Source organism: Gadus macrocephalus, chromosome 21, assembly GCF_031168955.1.
Source record: "Gadus macrocephalus chromosome 21, ASM3116895v1".
Lineage (NCBI taxonomy): Eukaryota > Metazoa > Chordata > Actinopteri > Gadiformes > Gadidae > Gadus > Gadus macrocephalus.
This window is the reverse complement of record NC_082402.1, coordinates 13,398,454-13,420,953: the sequence shown is the minus strand read 5'-3', so window position 1 is coordinate 13,420,953 and position 22,500 is coordinate 13,398,454. Positions and strand designations below refer to the sequence as shown.

General features: G+C 45.9%; 1 protein-coding gene across 1 annotated transcript in view; it reads left to right on the top strand.

Moving 5' to 3' along the window:
• Nucleotides 1-22,500, top strand: part of lrfn2b (leucine rich repeat and fibronectin type III domain containing 2b) — an 85,683-nt gene that overhangs the window by 41,291 nt on the left and 21,892 nt on the right. Inside the window, exons 3-4 of the mRNA XM_060041598.1 lie at nt 6,691-6,789; nt 13,414-13,507. The gene's annotated coding sequence lies outside the window, so the exon portion shown is untranslated. The remainder of the gene's footprint in view (nt 1-6,690; nt 6,790-13,413; nt 13,508-22,500) is intronic.

Genomic DNA, 22,500 nt, shown 5'->3' with positions numbered 1-22,500 from the left:
ATGGAAACACGGTTTCCATTATACAAAATGTACAGTGTTGGCCCATTTGAGTCATGCTATCACACTGATGTGTGTAAATAATTCATTTTGGCATCGAAGTCATAGGGAGAAAAAGTATAGCCTCTTTGTGAACAGCCCTGCTGGCACTGAGCCATTCGCCTGGGTGGCTAGAGTGCTGTGTTACACTTAAGAGAAAGGGTTCTCAGCCTGGTGGTTGGGACCCCACTTGGGGTCGCCTGATTTACATATGGGTTTACGGGAGAATGTTGACTCATAATCAATCGATATTTCATGGTGCATTCTGGATGAAAACATCAAGGTTTAAAAGGTATCCTAAAGGTTGTGTACTGCCAAGTGGTTCTTAGCCACGACCTACTTAATGTGGCATGATGATTATTCACCAGGACAATGGTATTACAGGCAGGTGTGAGCTGGGTGAAAACAAAAATGTGCAGAAGCAGATGCACAAGAATAAGCTGGCCTTACACACCGAAGTGACCAAGCTTAAATTTGGCATTTTGTCGGTTCAAACTTAGCCATTCTTATCGGTTTCTAAGTGTGCTGGGGCATTAAGTTGGTATTTTCTTCTCTCTTTGCCACCCCCTGCCTCACCTTCCTCGTCGGTGTTGCCTGACGCTGGCTGGCCTCGTGCCGCTAGCCGGCCAGACTCAGCAGGTAATTACAGAGTACATTACCCCGGCCAAGTGTAGCCTAGCGCGCTAGCTATCTCCGCCTGCTGCTAACGGCTAACTGTAACAAATAGAGTTGCCAGAGAGGAAGCGCGCCGTCAGCTGAATCCAGCCAGCTGAGGCCAGCTCTGCCCTGGCCAGGCCACTCGGCCTTGTACTGAAACGTGGACAAAAGCGGGACTTGGACTGAAATTACATTAAATTTTTTTTCTAATCAGGAAAAGAAAAATTGAAACAAAGCTGCAAAGCGTTCAGCTATGTACGGTTTGTTATTTCTTTCTTAAGCAGCGTTGGGAGTGTTTGTACACGTTGCTGCGTGTGCAGGCAGATTTGCTCGGGTGGACTCTAAAGGGGTCAGTGAGTCGCTACAGTGAGCCACAGCGAGTGTTTCATCTGCCAGCACGGAAGTGGGTTTCTCTCCGCCTGTTTCCAAGAGGGATTAGAGAATACACTAAAGCATGATTAGGTTGGGGCTGTGATGGTCTATTCGGTTTATGCAACGCTCAGCCCAGCACTAGTGAATGTATAGGTGTTTAGCTGGCGGTAATGGGGAGAGGGTGTGTTTAAATTACAGAAGCACTAACGGTTATCCTTCCCCCTAGCCCTGTCTGGCAGGAGGATTGTTTTAATTTAGTTTTGTGTTTATTTTGTTGTTTCTTTACCCCTGTTCGTTTAGGAGAAAACTGTGAATGCGTGTAATTCTGGATGCTGTAGCCATTACCGTGAACAAGCAGAACAGAGATGAGTACTTTGTAAGATGGGGCCTTCCTGAACCGAATCCTCTTTTCACAACGGGGCTTGAAATCAACGGTTTGGTTCCCCGGTCGTTGTCTGTTTCAGTTCCGCATGGTTTAAATGAAAAGAGCACTATAAGTAATTGTGTTCAGCTAACATTTCTATCGGCATCAGCAGATACAAAGTATATCAACTTAGGAGTGCTTTATATTTCTCATCTTCTCCCACGGATATGTGCTCGAGACTGTGTAATTGTGTGGTTTGAGGAAAAAGCGGTTGGATTTGAATAAAGTACCACTTTTATGACAAGGAAAATGAATATTTGAGGATGTGCTGTTGATTTGCTCTGTGTGCTGTGACCACAGAGCTATTAGTCCGTGCCTCCCTCGTTGCGTTCAAGCATCATTGAAGAATATCTCATTTATTTTAGCGAGTGCTGGATATTAAACTCAGATTGAGTTGTGTGATTGTGACTTGTTGACTAAATTATCGGCCACAACTGCCAATCATGCCACTAAAATATTTGTTATTTTTCTTCTCCATTTTCTCTCGTGCATTCATTCATTTAACTGGAGGGATTCATTCAGATCTGCGATGCCTCCCTCACACATTAGCGGTGTGAATATATTCAGTGACAAGTCGAGTGATTGATACTTTATCGATCACGAGTCGATGAGGACCTGGTAGATTATGTCCATCACGTACGGCCACTTCTGTCATGGCATCGAGGAGGCGTGATTGACAGCTTATCACTTGTCTCCCCTCGATAACCTTGGCGCCACATAAAGGCTCTCCCTTGATGTCTCCCATGGAACGGGAACGTAGGACGCACCGGGGGTCCGGACCCCAGGGAGGGGGGCAGAGCTTCAGAAGCCCTGAGGAAGAGGTCAGATGAGACGAGGATACGCCCAGATGGTAATTTACTCCATCAGCCCTCAGAGGTCCACGGCTGTGTTGGCCCTTCTGCTGTACTCCATATTGGACAATGTTAAACATATGCTTAGTAGCATGACCAGAACACAAACAAAACCGTTTGAAAAATATGACATTTCATGAGAAACACAGAGAATGGTTTTCATTCACTAAAATACATTTGTACGTTTCTAAATTAAAAGCGATAAAATAAAAAGAGATAAAGAAGTTATCTACCAAACTATTCATGATCCAAAATAATAAGTACGTACGAAAATTACGTTTTTCCCTGTAAAGTCTCCTCCATTACACACAACACTTTTTACATATTAATGTATACATTTCAATTTATTTTAACGAAAGATGTGAACAAGCGTTCCACGAGTTGCTAGGATACGGTCTTATCCCCCAGTCTGGACCAGAGTGAGTGGCAGCCCGACGTAAGCAACGCGCCGGTGGGTGGATGGAGAGCCAGCCGCGGCGGGGTGAGGGTCTGGAGGGTGTGTGGGTGGGGCGGGGGGGGGGGGGGGGGGGGGGTGACGTCCTGGATCATTGCGTATCACTTCCCCGTCAGTGGTAGCAGCTGGTGGTTGTCATGTAATCTGGTCCACGGGCGTCTCACTAGGCGCTCTTGTGTCACTTTGATTAGCAGCTCAGTCAATCTCTATTTACACACACACACGCACACACACACGCACACACACACACACACACACACACACACACACACACACACACACACACACACACACACACACACACACACACACACACACACACGCACATGCACACACACACACACACACACACACACACACACACACACACACACACACACACACACACACACACACACACACACACACACACACACACAAACTCACATCGGACCCCATCAGTCAGCGTCATGGGGAAAAAAAAGACCTGTGTTTTTTATCTGATGATGGTGGTGTGTGTCTTTGCCTGCCTTTGTTTGTGGTGGTTGATTTGTTTGAGAGTCTGAGCATGGTACAGCAGCTGCTGACTATCCGATACTAATCGTAATAAGGAATATCACATCCTCAGTGGGAATATTATACAGGGTGTGTCAGGGTGTTTGGCTCCCATTCCAAAGGTTCTGCGTTCAAACCCAAAGGTCCGTCTACCGATAGAGATCCTGCAGAAACCCCTGCATGCTCCTTTATTACATTATTACTCCTTTATTCCTATTATTCTGTATCGAAAATAATTGAGCTTGCTTCGGATTAAATTGTCTGCTAAATAACTAGAAGAAAAAATAATATTGTTACATGTATCCTGCCGTTTTTCTTATGCTTAAAAGTACTGCCGGAAATGGATTAAAAGTGAAAAATGGAAAGAAAGAGTTTTCAGCGAGTGATTAAATACTTTGAAAGAGGATCACGAGGAAGCCTTCCATTGCTGCGGGGTCACACTGGGACGCCTGCTGCGCTGTCGGGGGCTCCAGCCTGCCCCGCAACCATGTTTCATATACCGCTGGAGTTTCCTCTAATGGACAGCGTTTAATTGTGGCTGAATTGATTGGATGTTGATTGAACTTCCTGGTGGAAATGTTCATATGAATACTGAGCAGTTGGAAAAGCGAGTGGTCATGCTAGCAGGGTGAGCGGGGGGCCGGCGGAGGGTGTGTGGGGGGGCTATGGAGCTGGCCTCCCCTTCCCGTTGTGCGCTGTGTACACTAATTACAAACCGCCCCAACCACTGGGGAAAACCGACGACGACCGTGATCAGAATTAAAAACGGTAATTCTGGATGGTGTTTGGGGGCTTTTGAGAAGCTGGGGCTGGCAAGTCTAGTGCTTAGGTTGGTAGGGGCTCGCCTGTGATCCCATTTCACCTCGGAACCTTCTGCAAACCCTACATCTTGCATTTTTGTGCATTTGCTTCCACATGTAACACAAATGTCCCGTAAGGCCCCACACCACTCTCCTTACATTAGGCAGTAGACAGATTGTTTGTAATATTTATGAACCTTTTAAATATGAATATCTGTTAGCTTACATGTCTGCGATCTCCAGGACCTCATATATAGCCTACATGGCGTCCGCAAATGGGGTCCCTACCCACAGCTTGAGAACCACTATGTTAGGTTGTCTGACAGCAAAACAATTCTCTGTTCAAACCCCGATGTCAAGTCTTCCTGTAGATATCGATGCCCAAGATGCCCCCTCCTGCTCTTTCATGACAATTCTAAACCTGTACACGTTCTGTTGTGCACCTGAGGTTTTACACAATTTTCTTTCGTATATATATTTTTTGTATGTATATATATATATATATATATATATATATATATACAATATGATTAAAGTATGATAAAAGTAGGCTTGTCGATAATATCGTTTAACTTTGAAAGTAAAATGGCTTATACAATTCCCTGCACTGACGGATAGCCTAATAGATAACTAACTGCTACCTTAGAGCTAACAGCTACCTGACACTATAATATCTTATTTTTGTTTAATATTCTACAATATGCAACAATACATTTACTGTAACTAGTTCTTTAGCATGCGAGTGTCTGCGGGTTCGCTAAATAGCAACCGGTAAGGACAGACCAGAATTGACTGGTAATGACAGCCCAGAGCTGACTGGTGACGATGACGACAGCCCAGAGCTGACTGGTACCAGCCTGCCACACTGAGCGCCAAGGACCCATGTCCCCCAGGCTGACTGATATACTTCATGCTGTCTCTTTAGGTTAGTTTCCATCCTGTAGCCCTTTTCCGACTGGATTTGGGTCTTTTCTTTGAGTTTTTGTCCTGAAGCTGAATCCTGTCTATGTTTTTTTTCAAAGGTCTAGTTGGGCCTGTTTCATTCAGTTATTATAGCCGCAGAGAACAGCAACCTGTCTGTCTTTCTGTCTGTGTGTTTTATCTGTGCTGCATGTAGCCCTTCAGTTCAGTGCTTGCTGGAGTGAGAGTGTCCACCCTGATGAACGATGGATCGATCCATGTCCGCCCCTTAACCAGTTGTTACAGTCCACCACAGAGGTGACCAGGGAGTTCCTCTGCACATCATACATAATTTGATTGGAGACTCCCGTTTGGGTTGTCACTAATTGCTTGAATTTTAAATGCTTGCAATGAATCAACCTCACAGCTGGTGGTAGAACCCTCTTAGCCTACTTATTAATATTGTACATTTTTGTATATCTTTTCTGTATCTTGAGTGGAGCATGAATAACTATCAAACAACAAAACAACAGTCAGGATTAAAGGATTCTGATTATCAGCAATTCAAAGTATGCAAACAATTAACTTGTACTGTTGTACAACAACAATGAATTGCATAACTTGTACAATTACAATTAGGGCATTTAGCAGACGCTTTTATCCAAAGCGACTTACATCGGTTAATACACACGTTGATTCACCGACGGCAGAGTCAACCATGCAAGGCGACAGCCAGCTCGTCAGGAGCAGTTAGGGTTTAGTGTCTTGCTCAGGGACACATCAACACTCAGCTAGGAGGAGCTGGGGATCGAACTAGCAACCTTTCGGTTACAAGACAACTGCTCTACCTCCTGAGGTAAGCTGACCCAACTTGCACAATGGTTGTGATATTTTACTTGTTCCACACCAGCTCTGCCATGTGACCTACTTCATCAAACCCCCCTATTTCCATCCCTCTTCCCATTTCGAGGCTCAGGCAGTCTTGGCATGTCAACCACAAATTTGGTTTCGGTTTAGCTTTGTATGCGCTGCCACCAGCAGCGACAGCACCAGCCAGTCAGGGTTTGTTTTCTTCATTCTCTCAGTGCTGTCTGGATTTGACGGGGCCTGGCGTCGTCTGAATCCAGTTCATGACCCGTGCAATGTTTCATCACAAATCTCATCAGTCAGAGAGTGGAGCTCTGCCTTGTCAGCACAACCCCCCCCCCCCCCCCCCCTCCGCACACACCCCCACACATGCACACACATCCCCTCGCCCCCCCCCCCCCCCCCCCCCATCCCCCACCCTGCTCAGCGCATTACGATTAACAAACGGGAGATTTAGCACGGCCGTGCCCTTGTGTATGAAATACTTTCCCCCATGTCGTGCTGTCTGTTCGGAAGGCACCTCGTGGGCCGACTGCTGCACACTCTTACCGTCTATGACTCACCCTGCAGGGAAAATACAGCGGTGCATGACTCTATCGCTGATGAGCCTCTTCAACTCTTTCACCTCGACAGAAAGGTCCTTGAAAGAGAGTTGACTCGGGGCAGATAGAGGAAGGTACACTGATTAACGTCTCAGGGGGGGTGCCAGCCCGGAGTCAAAAAGAAAATAAGACGCTATTGGAGGAATCGTAGGCAAGTATTTATATTCGCCCAATGTCTCCCGTATGTCCACAGCACGTTGTCATGGTCGTGATGAGCATCGAACCTGCGGCTTTGGAAGGAGGAGAACATGGACCGCTGGTCTCCTGGGGTGGTTCTGTTTTGTAAACTAGGGTGAGTATCCTTCCTGCCCCCATCACCTGTCAGGGACTTTTATTTTTTATCTTACATCTCTGGAGAACTTTCCACAGGCTAGTGTGAAGTCCCACGGGTTCAGTAGGGCCAGGGTCATAATCTTTGGAATAAAATGGTCCTGTCAGTGGAAATTTACAATAAGTACCTTCTGAAAGCCAACCAGTTTCTGGCCAGAGCAAAACCCCATAAAAGTCAATAATACCGTTTAAGTGAATTGGCTTATACAATTCCCTGCACTGACAGCTAATAGCTAGCTAACTGCTACCTAAGAGATAACAGATATCTAAGAGCTACCTAACAGTTAAATATATGTTCGAATGTCTTCATGCCCACTACAGCTAGAAACTGTAGTTCAATAATGCTTTGTCTATGCTGTCCAGAATTCCGCTGGCTCTCCAAACATTTAACCCTGTGGCATTTTACTTCTGAAAAGCTTGTGAAAGCTTGACTAGCATCATGGTGACAGATAACTCAGATGAATTCAATAGAGATAATTATTTTCTCGCAGGCCTTGACCTGCCTGCCAGGATCTGTTCCAGTACATAACATCCAGAACACATATTACCCCGTCTCTGACATGCTCAGCAAGGGGTTGCCTACGCAGAGTGAAAGATGACACTTAATCAATAGTTGATAATCAGCCCGACATGTCCTGCAGTCCACAGTGGTTTCGAATTGTTTTCTGTTTGTAAATCCTATTTTCAAGGTAGGAATAAACTGCCTGGTGAATTACCAATTATTATTATTCATAATTTTTTCAGTTTTTTTTATTCCTGATAAGGTAAAGGTTTCAGTAAAAACAACGTTGAGTTTACTAATAACAATGGAGTTATGCCTACGATCAGTGGCGAGAGTACAAAAGAGTAGGTAATAACAGATTGAGATTGGTCCGAGAGAGGCAGTTAAAGAAAATACCTGTCCACTCCGACGGTGTTATAGAAAATATCTTCGTCCACATGTGAACTCAAAAAGCGATTTAAAACACTAACATGAGCATGCCAGGGCAGGCCAGTAGGTGGGGATTCAACTTTATGTCAGACACTGCAGAACATGAGGAAAATGTGCATTCATAGGCATTGAGTGGCAATGACAATACAATAAGAACGATTAGGTGCAGTGTATTTATACTTGTCTGCACGGCACTGTAATAATGACGCAACGCAAGGTTGACCGATGAAACCCAACAGTAGCCACTCATAAACAAACTGGTGGTTAGCCAGCCGCCATGTGTTTGTATATTTTGTGTACAATTGCCATGTTTAAATCGAGGTCGTGATCGTTATGTGAAACCTCAGTTTGACTCTTCCACATGAAAACATCGAAAACAGAGTTTTGAAAAAGGAGTTTTTCCCAAAGCTGTTTTCGGTGACCTGAACGCCGGTTTGCTGGGAACGAGAGGCCAAATTTTCATACCCATATCACCCTCTGTGTTCCAATGCGTTAAAGATGCTTTGACCTCCTCCTACCTGCTAATTAGGATAATTATAGCCGACTCGATATGCAAATTGAGTCTGTTAATTGCTATTAGGTGTGTGTGTGTGTGTGTGTCTGAGTGTGTGTGTGTTTGTGTGTGTGTGTGTGTGTGTGTGTGTGTTTGTGTGTCTGTGTGTGTGTGTGTGTGCGTGCGTGCGTGTGTGTGTCCGTGTGTGTGTGGTGATTTCAGTGGATTGATAACCCCCTGACTAGAGCTCCTGTCATTAGCTGTAGTAAGCGGGGGGGGGCTGGCTCCCCCCCCCCCCCCGGATAGGAGTACACTGACAAACATGGCTGGATGGACCAATGAATGCAAGGTTTATTTAATGACTGAATGAAGGTATGGATGAATGAATGGTATGATCGAATGATTGATGGATGAATGAAAAGCATAATGAATTGGTGGATGGGTGAATATATGTTTGAATAAATGAACAAACGGATGGAATGAGGGCTGGATGGATGAATGATTCAAATATTTAATTGGTTAATGGATGTATTGTGTTTGAACGAAGTGTACAATGGATGAATGGAAGCACGGGTGTGCTTCAAAGTAAACACAATCATAGCATGCTCTGTTTGGAAACGATAATGTTTAAAGAACCCTCAAATCCAAAAAAAGAGTGTACTGCATAGTTCTGCTATGCTATAAATCACGCTAAACACTCTGCACACTATTGACACAATAAATATTACATCCTAATGGGGTTTTGAAAAACATGGGATGCTTCTATTCTCCATAAACCATTCATTAGTATTTTTCCCCTCCCCTCCCCCATTCTGTCTCTCTCGCCCCTCTGCGCATCCTGTTTTCCTGTAGAATACAGATTAAATATTCATTGAGACGATAGAGAGAGAAATGAGCGAGGGGGAAATGAGAACTTGCTGGGTCTTGTTTGCATTTCCCAGCTCTGAATATTTCAGTTCATGTTGTCAAGTCAATTCTACTCCTATAGTAGCCCCTTCATCCCAGTCCCAGCCTCAAAGGGCTTTGCAGGCCCCACATTACTAACCCACCCTAACGGCTGAATTACATGTGACACAGACTCAAGTTGCGGACAAATTGCAAGTAGACAGGGCAAGGCAGGATTTTCACCTGCTACACAGACTCCCTCTTTGTAGCGTGTGATTTCGTGCATTGCCAGTATTTTTTCAGAAATGACTGTTTGCATATGGAGATTTGCCACGGGAGAATGCAGTTGGTTATGTAGGGCTTGGCCTCTGTCCGTGTAGCATGGTCAGTTGATCATAATGGACACGCTCCACCACGGGCGTATGTTGGCAGAGGTCTGCCACCACGGGTCTTAGCGGCTCAGAGTCTCATGTATCTAGACCGTATGCCCTCTAACAGACAGGGAGAACCTCCCCATAATGCCAGGGGGAACCAACTGTGAGACCCACCTCCAACTTGATTCCCAACGCATTCCGGATCCTGACCCATAGTTTATGAAGCGCTGCTTTAGAGCAAAGCTTCCATTAGTTGGCCATTAGTCAGGTTATGATGCTCATGATGGGTAATGCGTATTCAAACAACGCTTAAACGGCTTCAAGGGCAGTGCATCTCTCAACCTGCGAGGATAAACAATATTCAAGAGAATTTCCTGGCTTTAAATCTTTAATCGTTGTCTTTTGTTCAAGTGCCAGGAAACATAGTGAACAGGGCAGCAGTGGAGAGGGATTTAGCGTTGAATTCATGCGTGAGGAGGGAGAGATCTGAGAGATAAGGAGTGGCGCACGTTTTCTGGACTAAAGACAGATTGAGGAGACTATTGCTGTATGTGTTTAAAGGAATCGTTCAAGGTAGTTATCACATTAAATAATATCCTTGTTGTAATGGATGCCACCTCAGTCTGCGAAAGAGGCTGAATACTCAACACATAATAAAGTATGAGCTGTAAAACGATATTGCCAAGCTCATATTACATACCTGTATGATCTTAAAGGCTATGTTGAATGGGGAAAATGCCTCATAAAACCAATAATATGTTTTCTTGGTAGAGACGGCAGAAAAAACGTTTTATATTAAAAAGAAAATGGTGTTTCTATCTCTCTATTCTTAATGATCTGGAACATCTGAACCCTGTTTCAATAGATAATATATAAACAAAGTTTTTATTATAATTAGATTTATCTTGTTTTCTGTGCTAAGACACACTTCATGTTTGGCAAACATGAAGAGCCACGGAACGGGTCGGGCGTGAAACGCAAAGGCAAGAAGGGAGATATGCAATAGTTATAATTGAATAAGCTACTACCTTCAATGCCATTATAACTTTCACTTTCACTTTCCATTTGAGCTTCTTCAGCATGAGACTCTCCCTCATATCAAAGCACCGAACCCTGCACTGAAAAAAACCCTATGCTATAAGTGGTGTAGAGTTGATTAAAGCTTCCAGATACTCCATTCATTATCGCAGATGTGCGTTAATTCACTGAGTTGCTCTCTCCATAACCCAAAGCTAATGAGATCTGCAGGTGTACAACAGTGTCATTACTGCAAGGAGCTTATTCAATATTTTGACGCTGCAGCAATCTTTTGTGTGTCAGGACAGATTAGGCTGATTCCTCTGAGCAGCTGCTGTGATGCAGAGGATGGGTGCTTTTAGAAAGTTGCTCATGCAGCACTTGGGATTTTTGTAGTCGCTCCATTATTGATTGCATGCTTTGATTAGTCTGAGCCTCACCATCACTTTAGATAAAAGCAGCTAATAGCTAAACGTCAAAAATGTATATTTTAACCAAAGCCAGTGCTCCATAAACTTTGCTGTAGATTAAACAGTATGTGTATACTCACACATGGGCTCTATTTACACCTTCATATGTAAATTATTCTGATGATGAGGTGTCTGCATCTAATTGGCTTGGTCTCACCTACAGGAAGTGCCTACTGAGGGAATGTTGTTTTCATAATTGGTTGAAAAACAACTCCTCTCTGCCTTCGACCCCCACCTTCTCTCCTCAACCGTCTCCTCACCCCCACCTCCTCTCATCTCAGTGCCTCCACCTCCTCTCTCCCACCTCCTCTCATCTCAGTACCCCCACTTCCTCTCCCCCACCACCTCTCCCCCAAGTGGCCCCCCAACCCCAACCTCCTCTCTCCCACCTCCTCACCTCCAACCTACTCCCCCAATCTCCTCTAAACCTCCTCTTCTATAGCTCATCCATCTTCTGTCCTCCACCTCCTCTCTCCCCAGCGACCCCCATGCCCCACCTCCTCTACCTCACCTCCTCCCTACCCCAGCGCCTCCCAGGGGGTGGAGGAAACATCCATCCTGGGGTTCATTTCAGGGTGAAACCCCCTGCTGTGTAATCAGTAAGACCAGGATATAGAAGGAAAAAAAGCTCAGCTAAAAAATGTCTCTCGGGCTCTTAAATAATATCTATTGCTCTTCTGTTTTATGTATTGTACACCTCTGTATATGAAGCTTTTACAAAGTAAAAGTCCCGCCCCTGTTGTGCTCTGGTGGCTCACAGCTCTCTCCGTCTGTATCCCTCTGTTGTGCTAATTAGCTCGCGAGCGCAGATGGCCTCCTCCAATACTGATGAGGGCTTTTACTTTGTTAAGCTGACGGTTCCACCTGCCTGGAGACCGTCCACCGCTGCCTCTGTGTGTACAGGCTTGTCTGTTAGATCTCCAGCCAGAGCGTGCAGCGACTCTGTTAGCATTGCCCGCACGTCATGCTAACGAAGCGCTGCACTGCAGGTTTGGGGGATCTGGAGACGGTATCTCTGTGTTCTGCTGGGGCTCTCTCTTCATTTAGACCAGTGTGGGTTCCTCCGTGAGATAATGGCTTGAAATGTACGATTGCAATTTGCTGAAACGTAAAGGTTATCCTGCGCACTCTAATTCTGCCCTTTAAAAGCATCACACTCTGAATTCGCTCTATGTCTGCTGTAAGTTAGTTCATATGGTGTTTTTTTGTTTTTTTTGTGAGCCATGTCAAAGGTGATCCACTGTTGGATGGACAATAATACTCTGAGTACAAATTTGAACTTTATGGTCATTTATCAGACGCTGTTCTGCAAACAATCTTATTTTGTTAGGCACGGCAACAAGGAGGAGGGAGGTTCAACGTAGGCATCCTTCTCAACGGTGTCCACGTTGTGGTTTGAGCCCAGAAGCTTGCAGCTGGAGGTCAAAGCTCCTGGCTAATAGACCAGTGGATCCTTCCTAACCCTTTTAAGTTCCATGACCATTTTTTGCGGACTTGATCCCGACTTTTCATCGACATCCCTATTCACCGTTGGTCAGCACGCCAGTGGTCACTATGTATGTTTATATATATATATAGGGACTGAAGTTCATGAGCCAGCAATCCTCCTGAGACCCAAGGCCGCACGAAGTGGGCCCCCGACCAACATGTCCGGAAACACGCTCTACACTTTTGAATCAGATGCGAAAACGTCATGAGGAAGAGACAAAGGGATTATGATCTGTCATAATCTGGCGATGGAAGCGCCGCTACATACCAATAAAATATCTTTCCAGGATTTTCTGTTACGTATTTAATCATATCTGGACAATGACCTATTTCACCAGCACGTTCCTCCTAAAATCGGTCCTATGAACAAATATGCTCCAACTGTACCAACCAAACAGCACTATGTGTGTGTGCGTGTGTGTGTGTGTGTGTGTGCGTGTGTGCGTGTGTGTGTGTGCATGCGTGCGTGTGTGCGTGTGTGCGTGTGTGTGTGTGTGTGTGTATGTGTGTGTGTGTGTGTGGGTGTGTCTGTTTTAATAAGTGCTCAGAAAAGTATTTTCTTTATCAAAATATGCAAACGTGTGCCCCTGGTAAAAGTGTTAAGTGCGACGCTCGGCCAAATGTTGGAAAACAAGCTGCGTCCAGCTGTCTGCCACAACATTTAATCCGTTAAATATTCATCTGAAAAATGTCCACAAACATAAAACAATTTAGCAGCTAATTCTGCTGAATCCGTTCGGCAGCTTGGGCCGGTACTTTTCCTGAAGACTATAATGTACTAGTGTGCAGCAAACATTTATGTAGCTCTGTCACTGCCATAGCTATGGTTTAGCAGTTAGCATCCAGCTAACTCTGGCCCAATGGTAGCTATGGCTATATCAGTTAGAATCTGTCTAGCTCTGGCTAACAACCTCTTCTCCCTCTTCAGAGACACTGATTGGCTTGGAGTAAGAGTTGAGACGCTTTGATTCGCCCACTGAGACCCATCAGTGAACCTATGGCAGAGAGACTACACTATACAGGTAAGGGGGAGGGGGGGGGGGAAACTTGTATTCACCTGCACCCACAGCAGGGGGGTCTCGTGGTGGAGGGGGGTGGGCGTGGAAGGTTCCAGGAGGCTGTTCTGTGTTCACACTCATCCAGCATAGACCTTACTCCCTAAAGTCTTACTGATCATGTTTGGTGGGTGGGTGGACTTAGAAAGTGAGACGGAAATAAACCAACATCATACAACTTGAAGTGTAGAAACAACATAGCAAAGTAGTGCAGGTCCAGGTTTCAAAATGTGCGACAGGATCAAGGTAGTAGTGGTAAAGAGAAGGAGTTAGTGGGCTTTCAACTGTCTACGTCGGTGCTGTACGTCAAAGCCAATGTTGTGCTCCAGATATCTTACCGGGGAAGATTATCTGTGGAGGTCTATCCTCCTACGTCTTGTATTCACAGGTAGGGATTTGAGGAGTGAAAAGAGACGGATACCAGGACTGTTGGAATGTAGAAAGTAAATCCATCGAAAGGTGTCGCAGACTACATATTCACTAATCCACTCTTCTTCTTCTGAATGCATTGTAGAGATAATCACCTTGGTTGGAGATTTTTTTAATTCAGCTATTCTCTGTGAATGTCTCGCTTTATGGTTTAGAGCCCATATTTAATAATGTAATGGCCCTAAAACGGAAGTGGGACAGAATATGTTGTCAGGGACCACACACATTAGGTTTTATATCTGATTTGAGGAGTTAGCGAGCAGATAGCTTTATTCGGTTTGCATTCTACCACTACATTCCACGTTGTCATTGGAAACGTCGCATCACTTACATGACTGAACTTTCGCGTATTTCCGCCGTGAATATATATCCTGAAGGCTATGTTGGAACTGCTTGCACATAGACTGGTTAGAGACAATCAGCTTTACTTAAGGACAGCTGCCATGGTGCTCAGCAGCCCACCGGGTGGGAAGGCTGCCCCCCTCGGTTCTGCCTCTCTTCGGCTTCCCTTTGATTCGCTTCTTTATGTCTTAGCATTTCACATGAAACTTGAGTGGGCTGTTATGACACATGGTACCCTCCCAGGCTCTCTCTCTCTCTCTCTCTCTCTCTCTCTCTCTCTCTCTCTCTCTCTCTCTCTCTCTCTCTCTCTCTCTCTCTCTCTCTCTCTCTCAATGTGAGAGTGTGTGTGTTAATATCGTGAATTCCTGTGTTAGTTTAGAATAGGTGTGTATATGTCTGTCTGTCTGTCTCTCTCTCTCTTTCTCTCTCTCCACCCCCGCACCATCTTCAGCTGGTCTCTCTCCATCATGCCCGGCTGCGTGTGTACACCTCATGTTCTCTCACCTGCAATTCAGCGTTAAAGATGGCTCACACTATTTCTGGCCGCTGAGCAGCTGGTCACAGACCAGGAAAAAAAGCACCATGGAAGGCACATAGCTGGAAGTATGACTCATTCATACATCAGTCAGTCAGTCAGGAAATCAGTAGTGGACTAAAGGATTTATTGTTAATCACTTAGCAGTTGTTGTATTGCGAGCAAAATTGTATTTTTGTAGGAACTGTCGGTGTCACGGTCCTTATGACGGGGGACGGGGTCTGACATGGTTAATGTAGGGAACTGACTATCAGTGTGTATTGACTGGTGGATCCGTGAATTGTTTGGGTGTTTGTACCTCTGCAGGAAGAGAAATAATCACATTGTTCATTATCTGTGAATAATTCATGACCTGTAAACAATCTAAAAAGTCATCCGTGCAGGAAGGCAGTCCTGAAGGAGTTGAGAAAGAAGTTTCTCTTGACATTTGTGTACGTATTGGATTAGACAAACCAAATCAAAGTGAGATGAAACAGAATAGAAAGAGGGCTTAATGAAAGACAAGCAATGAAAACAGTAATTGAGAGAAAATAATTGAGCAAGCCAAAAGTATACGTTTGGATGCATACGCTCACTTGATTCTGGATGTATCAGTATGTCTTTAGTGCCTTGCACAAGGGCCCGGTGGTAGGGTGTTTGATGATATCAGATCAATCTTAGGACCCAACTCCATATCACAGGCTTTGGTCTTCAGTAATCTGAAGTCTGCTTTTATTCGCCTATCAAGCACATTTTCAAGTCCCATCCTCTTGGAAAAAAAAAACACATCTCATCAGAAGATAGGCTTTGAACGGGCGAGATCAGCTACTCAAACGTAATTGGATTAGAATCAATTAATTTGGCAGACGGTCGCGCTTCCGCAACTGATCCCCTGGTGTCACCATGGAAACAACTGGAGTGTGATTCTGCTGCTGCCAACGCCCCCTCCCCCCCCCCCCCGTCCCCCCTCTGAGAGGTCTCCCCTCATGGACCTCTGTCCTCTGGTGCCGACCTTGATTTGTGGTTGGTTGTGGTTTGGCTTGCGCTGCGTTCCCTGATCAGGAGCCGAGGCTACGGAGCGGCTCCGGGGCTCTGCTAGGGTCCACATCACCCGGAGACACTCGTCGCCGCTGCGATGACGGGATCGAGGTTGACAGCCCCGGTAACGCTGCTTGACGACCTGAAACAAGCAGAGAACACGCACTCCCCCCCCCCCCTCCTCTGCCTCCCTCCTCTGTCCTTCCCCTTCTCCCCTCCTCAGCATCCCTCCTGTCTCCTCCTCCTCCTCCTCCTCCTCCTCCTCCCACTCCCCCTCCTCCCTCCTCCACCTCTTCCTCCCCCTCCTCTCTCCTTCTCTTCCTCCTCCTCCTCTCTCCACTTCCGCCTTTTCTCTCCCCTCCTCTCTCCTCCTCCTCCTCTTCCCCCTCCCCCTCCTCTCTCCTTCTCTTCCTCCTCCTCCTCTCTCCACTTCCCGCCTTTTCTCTCCCCTCCTCTCTCCTCCTCCTCCTCCCCCTCCCCCTCCTCTCTCCTTCTCTTCCTCCTCCTCCTCTCTCCACTTCCCGCCTTTTCTCTTCCCTCCTTCTCCCCCCTCCCTCCTTCCCCCTCGCTGAACTCCAAGAGGAGTTGTCACCTGTTCGCCCCTCATCTCGACCGGTATCCAAGGTGACATGCGCACCCTCGTTGGTCAGTGACACGCAACCGTAGGCGACAAGCACTTAAGTACCCCCCCCCCGCCCCCGCCCCCACCCCCGCCCCCGCCCCCGCCTCCTCTCTCTAAGGATGTTTGTGAAATTGGCCAATCGAGGAGAAAGCCACCTGGAGTAGGGGGTAGTGTGGATGAATGGAGATATGATGTGGTTATTCAAAAGTAATATTTTTAATCTCTGCAGCTTAATATCAGCTAGGAGTTTACTCCGTCTACAGAATATACATTTTTTGAACTGGTTTATTTTTTTCGCCGGGTGTGAAATCCCTTCCACACCCGTGACACATCATCAGGCTAGCTTTGGGCGCGATTACGCTGGCGAATTTCACGCTCGGCTCGGAGATTGATTCCGTCGGCAATGCGTCCGTCACTGACGCTCCTTAAGGCGGGCGTTCCTTGAAGCTGGCGGCCCTTAAAGCTAGCACCCCTTAAAGCTAGCGCCCCTTAAAGCTAGCTGTTATCCATCTCGAGGGAGGATATGCATCCCATAATGAACTCTTTCACTACCCCCCCATCATTGTGACATCGAGGAATTATCATCCTCCCGTCGCCTGCGGACGTTTCCGGATGAAAAAAGCGATGTGTTGCTCGCTCTGCTTTAGGCCAACTCCATAGGTCTGAACTTGAGTGTTAAATCAAATTAATTTCTTCAGTACTTCATTCGATGATCGATTTGACAAACCTTAAATTAGAACCAGAATAAAAAAAGAGGGTTTTGGGTGTGCATAAAATAGAAACACTTCCCAGTGGTCTAAAAAGGGGGGTTGTTCTGCTGACTCAACATGGAAAATGCTGAATGGGTTCTGGCATGAGCCGGCTCTCACTACACCTGCAGGTGTTGTGGTGGAGCTGGACGCCTGCAGAGCTCTGTTCCATGGTTACTTGGGTCAGTTAATGTTTAATGAACCGTCCAACAACTTAGTCTTTCTCGGTTTTATCCTCCCCTGTCGTCTCCAGGCATATCTGTTGCCGCAAGTTGTAGTGTATGTTGATCCCCGTTGGTTGGAGTTGGGGTGTGTATACCCCAAGTTATATAGTTGGGTGATGGTGTTTAATGTTGTTAGGGGAGAGATGGAACCTCACCTGCAAACATATGATAGCTGCTGTGAGTGCATATTGGTGGTAGGGTGGGATGGTTCATCACAGTGGCTCGATATGGTTAGCCTCATCTAATAACCCAACACAACTCTATGAGAGGTTTTACTGTGTGTGTGTGTGTCTGTGTGTGTGTGTGTGTGTGTCTGTGTGTTTGTGTGTGTGGGGGGGTGTTTGTGTATGTGTGTCTGTTGCTGTGCGTGTGTGTGATCATATTCTGCACAAAAAATGCCATGTTGGAGTAATTTGACCCTTCCGCCGCTGTAAAGAGAGCGAGAACAGAGAAAGTCAACGTGGAGAGAGGGAGATAAGAAAAACAGGGAGAGAGAAAGAGAGAGAGTGAGAGAACAACAGAGCAGTAGTACGACAGAGCTGAGTGTGAGAAAGAATTTGTTCAGCCCCTGTGAATTTCTTCGTATTTCTTTATGTACGTATGTGTACCAGCTAGTTTAGGTTCAGTATAGTTGTATCTAATCTATTCCTTATAGATATAGAAATCTAGTTTATAATCTAGTTAAGTTCTTTGAATTTAATGTAGTGTAGTTTAGTGTATTGAATTGACTTTCATCTAGCTAGTTTTGGGTTCAGCCTAGTCAGTCTATTCTAGTCAGTGAACTCTCTCAACTTTTATGCTAACTTTAACACCAAAATTATGTTCTTTTTTTTTACTAATTATAAAAATGCACGCGCACACACACACACACATACACACAGGCATCACGGCATTGAAATTACTTTCTGATTGAAGTGAAATGTTTGCCGTATCGGTAAGACACAAGGGTCTCCTCCTAAAGATAAGCTACAGTACATTGTGTTCTTAACGCTAATTAACCGTCCGTCTGGCTGGCTGACAAGTCATGTTGTATTGAGACAGATAAAACGAAACGTCAGTCAAAGTGAGAGCTCACTCACAGACTCTCTCTCTCCCCTCCCACCCAGGCCAGAAAGGTTTGTGTGCGTGTGTGTGTGTGTGTGTGTGTGTGTGTGTGTGTGTGTGTGTGTGTGTGTGTGTGTGTGTGTGTGTGTGTGTGTGTGTGTGTGTGTGTGTGTGTGTGTGTGTGTGTGTGTGTGTGTGAGTCTTCATGCTACATCCCTGCCAAACCTCACACCAGGCGTATCAGGTGTTCTGGATGGCTGCGGCGTTCGGGTAATCTGTTATTCTATCGGCCAGCCTCCCGGACCCCTGGACGGGCTCACCTGGCTCGCCGAACAACAGCACTCACACAGCTAAAGAAAATATTAATTACCCTCCGGCGGCTGTTCACTATCGCCCCAAAAACATACAATTCCGTATAAAAGCAAGCCCATCCTCCTTAAAGGAGATTTTTGAGGACACAGTTAGGAAGCAAGGTTCTTAGATAGCCACAGACCCAACCCATGTCCTAAACATGGAGTATGAGCTGTTGCCTCTGGGCAAAAGATACCGGCTCCCATTTTGTAGGTAAAATGGATTAAAGTTCTCCCTAGTTCCGCTATCAATGAAGCTACTTAATGGAGGGAGCATTCCGTGAAGGAACAGTGCAATAATGGGGCAATAGTGCAATAACTAGTGGGCAGTGCATTATCCTTATGGATACTTGTACGCGCCTGGGTAGTGCCTAGACTATGTTTTTTATAATGGGTTTCAAGGTGGGTGGGAGGCCATGTGTTTTGGTAGTGCAATGTGTTTCATGTTTCATGTTTTTATGGTTGTCTACAGAGGTTAAATTGGGCCGGGGCTGTCCGGGGCAGAGCCCCGGCACATAAGCGGCCGGGTCTGGAGTTCTGCGCAGCAAATCAGCTCCAGCCGATTTTGGCAGTCTGCCTAGTCCATCACGAGCAATGTTGTCCTACTCATTTGCAACTTTTCCATTGCAAATCTATGTTGTTTTAAAACACAATTCTAAATAATGGAGTAGGGATAGGCTGGCCTAGACATCTGGAGCAAGTTTGAGAAGTAGAAATATCGCGCACGAAACTTGCGCAGCAGCTCCTCCTCCCCCCAGATCAGACAACGCGACGTCAAATCATTCATTCAAAAGTGTTTTATTTAAAGAACGTTTGATTACATCATTAGGCTATGTAATATGAACCATTTTAAAAGACATTCTATCTACTTCTTAACTTAGGGTGAAAGTCAACAAGTGAACATTTCAGAGATAAAAGGTAAACATGAGTGGAACAAAAAGGAGGAAGCTTACAGATTTCTTCAAAAGGTGGGCAGCTGCTATCCAAGACATAATTTTGAAATAATTAAGCTAGGCCCGTGTGCAAAAGTCACTGTAACCAAGCTGTGATTTGTTGCTAGATCTTTTCATCCTGATAGTGTGTCTGTCATGTCTTAAGTGCTGTCTCTTCCTCCACTAAACTAAAAATGCAGAGTTGAACAGAACAGGGATGAGGATGGAGCTGAGGGCAGAGGAGATGAGGCTGGACAGGGCAGAGGAGCTGAGGATGGACAGGGCAGAGGAGCTGAGGATGGACAGGGCAGAGGAGCTGAGGATGGACAGGGCAGAGATGAGGACACTGAGGGCAGAGGAGCTGAGGATGGACCGGGCAGAGGAGCTGAGGATGGACAGGGCAGAGATGAGGACACTGAGGGCAGAGGAGGTGAGGCGGGACAGGGCAGAGGAGCTGAGGATGGACAGGGCAGAGATGAGGACACTGAGGGCAGAGGAGCTGAGGGATGGACCGGGAGGGACAGGTGCAGATGAGCATGTAGGTGCAACTGACAACTTCCCTGACTGCTGGAAGAGACAGCAATATGATTATTTAAAAAAAACCTACGCCCACCAACGGTGGGCTTGTTCATAACTAATTTATATAATTTCTTTAATGTACTAATATAACGACTATCACAGATTTTTTTTTTTGCAACCTTAATTTTGGCTCTGCGTACTCTGCGTATGGGGAGCGGCGGCCCCTCCGGATCAGAGCCCCCCCACATAGAAAATCCCAATTTAACCACTGGTTGTCTATGTAAAATCTCTATGTATGTGTCGCCGATGCTCTCTGTTTGCCCAAAGCAAATTTCTCTCGTGAGAGAGACAATAAAATACTTACTTACTTACTTACTTGTTCTTCTAGAAACGGGGGCATGTCCACGTCTGTCTATATCGCTCTATTCATTTTTTATTCCCTTCACGTATTTATTTATTTATCTCTCCCTGATGAGAGTGTGTGAGAGCGTGAGTGTGTGTGTGTGTGAGTGTGTGAGTGTTTGTGTACCCGCGCCACTGTTTCCAGGGCAACCGTCATGGCGGTGTGTCTGGAGATGTGATCTGTCTGTCTGGGGGAGTCGAGCCCTGGCCTCTCGGCACTGGCGTCCTGTGCTCTCGGGTTGCGCCGACGCACACATTTCCTGCCCGCGGATAGGAAGCGCAGTAACCGGGCAGGAAGCGGGGCAGGAAGCGGGCAGTAACCGGGGCAGGAAGCGGGCAGTAACCGGGCAGGAAGCGGGCCAGAGCGCGGCTGCACAGGAGCGATGGTGCGACGCGCTATAGGTTGTTTCATTCATTGCTTATCGATCGGCTCCGTCCGCCTTGTGTCGCTGTACGTTAATCACGTAGAATCAATGAGACTGATCGTGAACAACGTCGTTCTTTCATGAAATGACAAAAATGGTGGTTGAAAATGGTGATGTTTTCTTAAGGCCTAACAGGTTCCTCGTACTGTCGGTTGCCTCCAATAAATTGTTCTAGAAGTGCCCTGCCCACGAACTGTGTCTCTGATCCTTCTCGGACAGACACACACCCAGATCAAGCTCATGAGATCAGCTGCACTACTCAAAAGATAGATAGATAAATACTTTATTGATCCCCAGGGGCAAATTCAAAGTCACAGTCGCTTGAAAACGTCACACACAGCGTACACATAAAACATAAACAAGATCATAAAGTAAAATGAAATGTCCACATGGCAAATATGGAGGATAAAATAAATATAACATAAAATCAATATTAGGAGAATTGGCTTTTATTCAGTCATCAAGCAGACGTTCAGGTTCTAAAGGAGCAGGACAGAGTGTCTTGGTCTAGCTTTTCTCTCCATCCGACGCTTATGTCAGACTCTTGAGAACTGAATACCTGCTCGCTTTTCTTTTACACTCTCAGACACTACCCTTAACTGCCGCTTTGTCCTGGGATTGCTTTCTTCTTCTTTTTTATTTTGGTAAGGTCTTGAAGCAGCGGTCTGTACCTAATACCCACCCATTACCCGATCTGTCACATTATATCGTTTCGAAGATCATTCAGGAATGTTAACGTGCTTTCTTGACTTCCTTCGTCTCTGAGCTAAGTAGTTTGACACTGAATGTTCGGTGAACCTTTATCCCGGGACCGGTTCTGTTTCAGACCGATACTTTCTTCCTCTTCTGGGTCACACCTTGGTTCTCTTCCGCACTGGTTTACTTATTGATTGCCAGGAGTGATGTTTACGCCAAGCTGTGATAGCCTGGTGAAGCTAGTCTCTAAAGTTGAACCGTTAAAGGCCATGTTTCCTTCAATCTTCTACTGGCTGTGAAGTACTTTTCCCCACGGCCACCACAACACTGTGTTTGTCTCAACCCTTTTATCTTATTTCATGCAATCTAAATTGGCCTGAGATATAATACAACTCAGAACAAGGCCTAATCAAAACTATTGATGTGTATTCAAGTGAATTGCGCTAGTTATCTTCTTTAATCCACCGCAGAGCAAACATTAGCCTGCTAATGCCTGGTAAGCATCCAGCCCAGGAGAATACCACTTCAACAGATTCCCACGCAAACACGACCCCTGCTCCGGCCAATCACAGGTCACGGCTTCAAGGTCACAGTCAGCCTGTATGTTTATAAATCCCCCTCTCGCTGTTCACCTCTCTAGCCCTCTCTTTATCTCACCTATCTGTGCTGAAGGC